Source organism: Epinephelus lanceolatus, unplaced genomic scaffold, assembly GCF_041903045.1.
Source record: "Epinephelus lanceolatus isolate andai-2023 unplaced genomic scaffold, ASM4190304v1 scaffold105, whole genome shotgun sequence".
Classification (NCBI taxonomy): Eukaryota; Metazoa; Chordata; class Actinopteri; order Perciformes; family Serranidae; genus Epinephelus; species Epinephelus lanceolatus.
The window spans coordinates 17,501-23,834 of record NW_027556887.1 but is presented as its reverse complement, the minus strand read 5'-3'; positions in this window follow the sequence as shown (position 1 = coordinate 23,834).

Below are 6,334 nucleotides of genomic sequence, written 5' to 3'. Positions count from 1 at the left end.
AGAGGAACCGCAGGTTCAGACATTTGGTGTATGTGCTTGGCTGAGGAGCCAATGGTGCGAAGCTACCATCTGTGGGATTATGACTGAACGCCTCTAAGTCAGAATCCCGCCTAGACGTAACGATACCATAGCGCCGCGGATCTTCGGTTGGCCCCGGATAACCGGCCTCGGTCGGTGAGCAGAGCCGTTCGTGACAGGGCTGGGGTGCGGCCGGACGATGGTCGCCCCTCTCCTATCTCGCACCGCATGTTTGTGGAGAACCTGGTGCTAAATCACTTGCAGACGACCTGATTCTGGGTCAGGGTTTCGTACGTAGCAGAGCAGCTCCTTCGCTGCGATCTATTGAAAGTCAGCCCTTGATCCAAGCTTTTGTCGGACGCGGGCGCGGGCCTCGCCGACATCCCCCCTCCCTCCCTCCCTCCGGCGGCGGAGTACCAGGGGCGCGGGGGGAACAAACCAACCAACCAAACACCAAAGTAAAAACAATCACAAGTCCATGGATGGAAAAATTGCCAGAGTCCCAGCCTCAGGCTGGAGGCGGGGGGCGGGCGCCCAGCTGAGGTGAGAGCGGCCGGCCCTGGTAAATTTAGAAAGAGGGCTATAGTAAAATGATAAAGTCCCACAGAGGGGCGTCCAGGCTGAGGGGGAGCCTGGCCGCGGGCCCTGGTGCAAAGTACTGGGTACTGGGAGCACCGAGAGAGATAACACTTGGAAGGGAGAAGCCACGCAGTCAGGCTGTATGGGGCTTGGCTACCTTAAGAGAGTCGCACTTACTCCCGCCGTCTATCCCGCACTCATGGCCCGCGGTGGGTGAACGGCGGGAGTAGGTGGGACTCTCTTAAGGTAGCCTGGCGCCCGAGGACGGGAGTCAAGCTGCGGGGCTTGACTCCCCCCCGCTGGGGGGGCGGCGCCGGGCCCTCCGCTGGGATGGAGCGGTGTCAGAGTACCAGGGGCGCGGAGCCTCTGCCGGAGTACCAGGGGCGCGGAGCCTCTGCCGGGGTACCAGGGGCGCGGAGCCTCTGCCGGAGTACCAGGGGCGCCAGACTGGAGAGCTTTTTTTTTTAACAAAGTGTTGGACGGGAGAAGGGCCCGGGGTAAGCGGCGGGGCTCGGCTGAGTGCGAGTACCTACCAGGCTCTGCTGGAGTACCAGGGGCGCGAGACTGGAGAGCTTATTTAACAAAGTGTTGGACGGGAGAAGGGCCCGGGGTAAGCGGCGGGGCTCGGCTGAGTGCGAGTACCTACCAGGCTCTGGTGGAGTACCAGGGGCGCGGAGCCTCTGCCGGAGTACCAGGGGCGCGAGACTGGAGAGCTTATTTAACAAAGTGTTGGACGGTGGAAGGGCCCGGGGTAAGCGGCGGGGCTCGGCTGAGTGCGAGTACCTACCAGGCTCTGCTGGAGTACCAGGGGCGCGAGACTGGAGAGCTTATTTAACAAAGTGTTGGACGGGAGAAGGGCCCGGGGTAAGCGGCGGGGCTCGGCTGAGTGCGAGTACCTACCAGGCTCTGGTGGAGTACCAGGGGCGCGGAGCCTCTGCCGGAGTACCAGGGGCGCGAGACTGGAGAGCTTATTTAACAAAGTGTTGGACGGTGGAAGGGCCCGGGGTAAGCGGCGGGGCTCGGCTGAGTGCGAGTACCTACCAGGCTCTGCTGGAGTACCAGGGGCGCGAGACTGGAGAGCTTATTTAACAAAGTGTTGGACGGGAGAAGGGCCCGGGGTAAGCGGCGGGGCTCGGCTGAGTGCGAGTACCTACCAGGCTCTGCTGGAGTACCAGGGGCGCGGAGCCTCTGCCGGAGTACCAGGGGCGCGAGACTGGAGAGCTTATTTAACAAAGTGTTGGACGGTGGAAGGGCCCGGGGTAAGCGGCGGGGCTCGGCTGAGTGCGAGTACCTACCAGGCTCTGGTGGAGTACCAGGGGCGCGGAGCCTCTGCCGGAGTACCAGGGGCGCGAGACTGGAGAGCTTATTTAACAAAGTGTTGGACGGTGGAAGGGCCCGGGGTAAGCGGCGGGGCTCGGCTGAGTGCGAGTACCTACCAGGCTCTGCTGGAGTACCAGGGGCGCGGAGCCTCTGCTGGAGTACCAGGGGCACGGAGGCTCTGCTGGAGTACCAGGGGCACGGAGCCTCTGCTGGAGTACCAGGGGCGCGGAGGCTCTGCTGGAGTACCAGGGGCGCGGAGCCTCTGCCGGAGTACCAGGGGCTCGGAGGCTCTGCTGGAGTACCAGGGGCACGGAGCCTCTGCTGGAGTACCAGGGGCACGGAGGCTCTGCTGGAGTACCAGGGGCACGGAGCCTCTGCTGGAGTACCAGGGGCACGGAGCCTCTGCTGGAGTACCAGGGGCACGGAGGCTCTGCTGGAGTACCAGGGGCACGGAGCCTCTGCTGGAGTACCAGGGGCACGGAGCCTCTGCTGGAGTACCAGGGGCACGGAGGCTCTGCTGGAGTACCAGGGGCACGGAGCCTCTGCTAGAGTACCAGGGGCACGGAGGCTCTGCTGGAGTACCAGGGGCACGGAGCCTCTGCTAGAGTACCAGGGGCGCGAAGCTTGGTTTGGAGTACCAGGGGCGCGAAGTGCTGGGCGGTGCGGCCAAGGGGGTTTAGCCCGAGGAGGGGTGCTTAAGTGTGGGTACACAGGGGCGGCCGGTGCGCTGGGTCCCCCGGGCCGGCGGTGGCTGGCCGGAGGCTCCCCCAGAGAGGGGAGAGAAGAGGGAGGGAGGGAGGGAGACAGAGAGCTGGGTGAAGTGAGGATGGAACATGGATTAAAGTGTCCCCTAAGATCTGCCTCCAGTGCTGGGTGGAGGTGGGAGAATGAGGCCTGGGAGGTTGAGAGTCTCCCCCAGAGAGGGGAGAGAGGAGGGAGGGAGACAGAGAGCCAGAGAGCTGGGTGAAGTGAGCATGGAACACAGGGGATTAATTCCCCCTTTAATGCCTGCCTCCAGCGCTGGGTGGAGGTGGGAGAATGAGGCCTGGGACGGTGAGAGTCTCCCCCAGAGAGGGGAGAGAGGAGGGAGGGAGACAGAGAGCCAGAGAGCTGGGTGAAGTGAGCATGGAACACAGGGGATTAATTCCCCCTTTAATGCCTGCCTCCAGCGCTGGGTGGAGGTGGGAGAATGAGGCCTGGGACGGTGAGAGTCTCCCCCAGAGAGGGGAGAGAGGAGGGAGGGAGACAGAGAGCCAGAGAGCTGGGTGAAGTGAGGGTGGTACAGGGATTAAAGTGTCCCCTAAGATCTTACTCCAGTGCTGGGTGGAGGTGGGAGAATGAGGCCTGGGACGGTGAGAGTCTCCCCCAGAGAGGGGAGAGAAGAGGGAGGGAGGGAGACAGAGAGCCAGAGAGCTGGGTGAAGTGAGCATGGAACACAGGGGATTAATTCCCCCTTTAATGCCTGCCTCCAGCGCTGGGTGGAGGTGGGAGAATGAGGCCTGGGAGGTTGAGAGTCTCCCCCAGAGAGGGGAGAGAAGAGGGAGGGAGACAGAGAGCCAGGGAGCTGGGTGAAGTGAGGGTGGAACACGGGGGATTAATTCCCCCTTTAATGCCTGCCTCCAGCGCTGGGTGGAGGTGGGAGAATGAGGCCTGGGACGGTGAGAGTCTCCCCCAGAGAGGGGAGAGAAGAGGGAGGGAGACAGAGAGCCAGGGAGCTGGGTGAAGTGAGGGTGGTACAGGGATTAAAGTGTCCCCTAAGATCTGACTCCAGTGCTGGGTGGAGGTGGGAGAATGAGGCCTGGGACGGTGAGAGTCTCCCCCAGAGAGGGGAGAGAAGAGGGAGGGAGGGAGACAGAGAGCCAGAGAGCTGGGTGAAGTGAGGATGGAACACAGGGGATTAATTCCCCCTTTAATGCCTGCCTCCAGCGCTGGGTGGAGGTGGGAGAATGAGGCCTGGGACGGTGAGAGTCTCCCCCAGAGAGGGGAGAGAAGAGGGAGGGAGGGAGACAGAGAGCCAGAGAGCTGGGTGAAGTGAGCATGGAACACAGGGGATTAATTCCCCCTTTAATGCCTGCCTCCAGCGCTGGGTGGAGGTGGGAGAATGAGGCCTGGGACGGTGAGAGTCTCCCCCAGAGAGGGGAGAGAAGAGGGAGGGAGACAGAGAGCCAGAGAGCTGGGTGAAGTGAGGATGGAACACAGGGGATTAATTCCCCCTTTAATGCCTGCCTCCAGCGCTGGGTGGAGGTGGGAGAATGAGGCCTGGGACGGTGAGAGTCTCCCCCAGAGAGGGGAGAGGAGAGGGAGGGAGACAGAGAGCCAGAGAGCTGGGTGAAGTGAGCATGGAACACAGGGGATTAATTCCCCCTTTAATGCCTGCCTCCAGCGCTGGGTGGAGGTGGGAGAATGAGGCCTGGGACGGTGAGAGTCTCCCCCAGAGAGGGGAGAGAAGAGGGAGGGAGACAGCCAGCCAGAGAGCTGGGTGAAGTGAGCGTGGAACACAGGGGATTAATTCCCCCTTTAATGCCTGCCTCCAGCGCTGGGTGGAGGTGGGAGAATGAGGCCTGGGAGGTTGAGAGTCTCCCCCAGAGAGGGGAGAGAAGAGGGAGGGAGACAGCCAGCCAGAGAGCTGGGTGAAGTGAGGATGGAACACAGGAGATCAATTCCCCCTTTAATGCCTGCCTCCAGCGCTGGGTGGAGGTGGGAGAATGAGGCCTGGGACGGTGAGAGTCTCCCCCAGAGAGGGGAGAGAAGAGGGAGGGAGACAGAGAGCCAGAGAGCTGGGTGAAGTGAGGATGGAACACAGGGGATTAATTCCCCCTTTAATGCCTGCCTCCAGCGCTGGGTGGAGGTGGGAGAATGAGGCCTGGGACGGTGAGAGTCTCCCCCAGAGAGGGGAGAGAAGAGGGAGGGAGGGAGACAGAGAGCCAGAGAGCTGGGTGAAGTGAGCATGGAACACAGGGGATTAATTCCCCCTTTAATGCCTGCCTCCAGCGCTGGGTGGAGGTGGGAGAATGAGGCCTGGGAGGTTGAGAGTCTCCCCCAGAGAGGGGAGAGAAGAGGGAGGGAGACAGAGAGCCAGAGAGCTGGGTGAAGTGAGCATGGAACACAGGGGATTAATTCCCCCTTTAATGCCTGCCTCCAGCGCTGGGTGGAGGTGGGAGAATGAGGCCTGGGAGGTTGAGAGTCTCCCCCAGAGAGGGGAGAGAAGAGGGAGGGAGACAGAGAGCCAGAGAGCTGGGTGAAGTGAGGATGGAACACAGGGGATTAATTCCCCCTTTAATGCCTGCCTCCAGCGCTGGGTGGAGGTGGGAGAATGAGGCCTGGGACGGTGAGAGTCTCCCCCAGAGAGGGGAGAGAAGAGGGAGGGAGGGAGACAGAGAGCCAGAGAGCTGGGTGAAGTGAGCATGGAACACAGGGGATTAATTCCCCCTTTAATGCCTGCCTCCAGCGCTGGGTGGAGGTGGGAGAATGAGGCCTGGGACGGTGAGAGTCTCCCCCAGAGAGGGGAGAGGAGAGGGAGGGAGACAGAGAGCCAGAGAGCTGGGTGAAGTGAGGGTGGAACACAGGGGATAAATTCCCCCTTTAATGCCTGCCTCCAGTGCTGGGTGGAGGTGAGATAGGCGGAGGGCGGCGGGTCGGTCGGGGCCAGCGAGAGCCGAGCCCCGGGGGTGCCTGGCGCGAGCGGGGGCTCCGTGGGGCGCGTGGGGGCCGAGCACCGGTGGGGTCCACCCTTTGGCCGGGCCCGGGGGCCCGTGACCGGGTCGGCGGCGGCCGTTGCGGCGCTCCCCGGCCACGGGGCAGTGAAATGGACAGCCTGGCAAAGGCTGGGCGGAAACGGAGCTCATGCCCCCTTTAATGTCTGTCAAGGGTGAGGAGGGGCGGCGGGTCCGTCGGGGCCAGCGAGAGCCGAGCCCCGGGGGTGCCTGGCGCGAGCGGGGGCTCCGTGGGGCGCGTGGGGGCCGAGCACCGGTGGGGTCCACCCTTTGGCCGGGCCCGGGGGCCCGTGACCGGGTCGGCGGCGGCCGTTGCGGCGCTCCCCGGCCACGGGGCAGTGAAATGGACAGCCTGGCAAAGGCTGGGCGGAAACGGAGCTCATGCCCCCTTTAATGTCTGTCAAGGGTGAGGAGGGGCGGCGGGTCCGTCGGGGCCAGCGAGAGCCGAGCCCCGGGGGTGCCTGGCGCGAGCGGGGGCTCCGTGGGGCGCGTGGGGGCCGAGCACCGGTGGGGTCCACCCTTTGGCCGGGCCCGGGGGCCCGTGACCGGGTCGGCGGCGGCCGTTGCGGCGCTCCCCGGCCACGGGGCAGTGAAATGGACAGCCTGGCAAAGGCTGGGCGGAAACGGAGCTCATGCCCCCTTTAATGTCTGTCAAGGGTGAGGAGGGGCGGCGGGTCCGTCGGGGCCAGCGAGAGCCGAGCCCC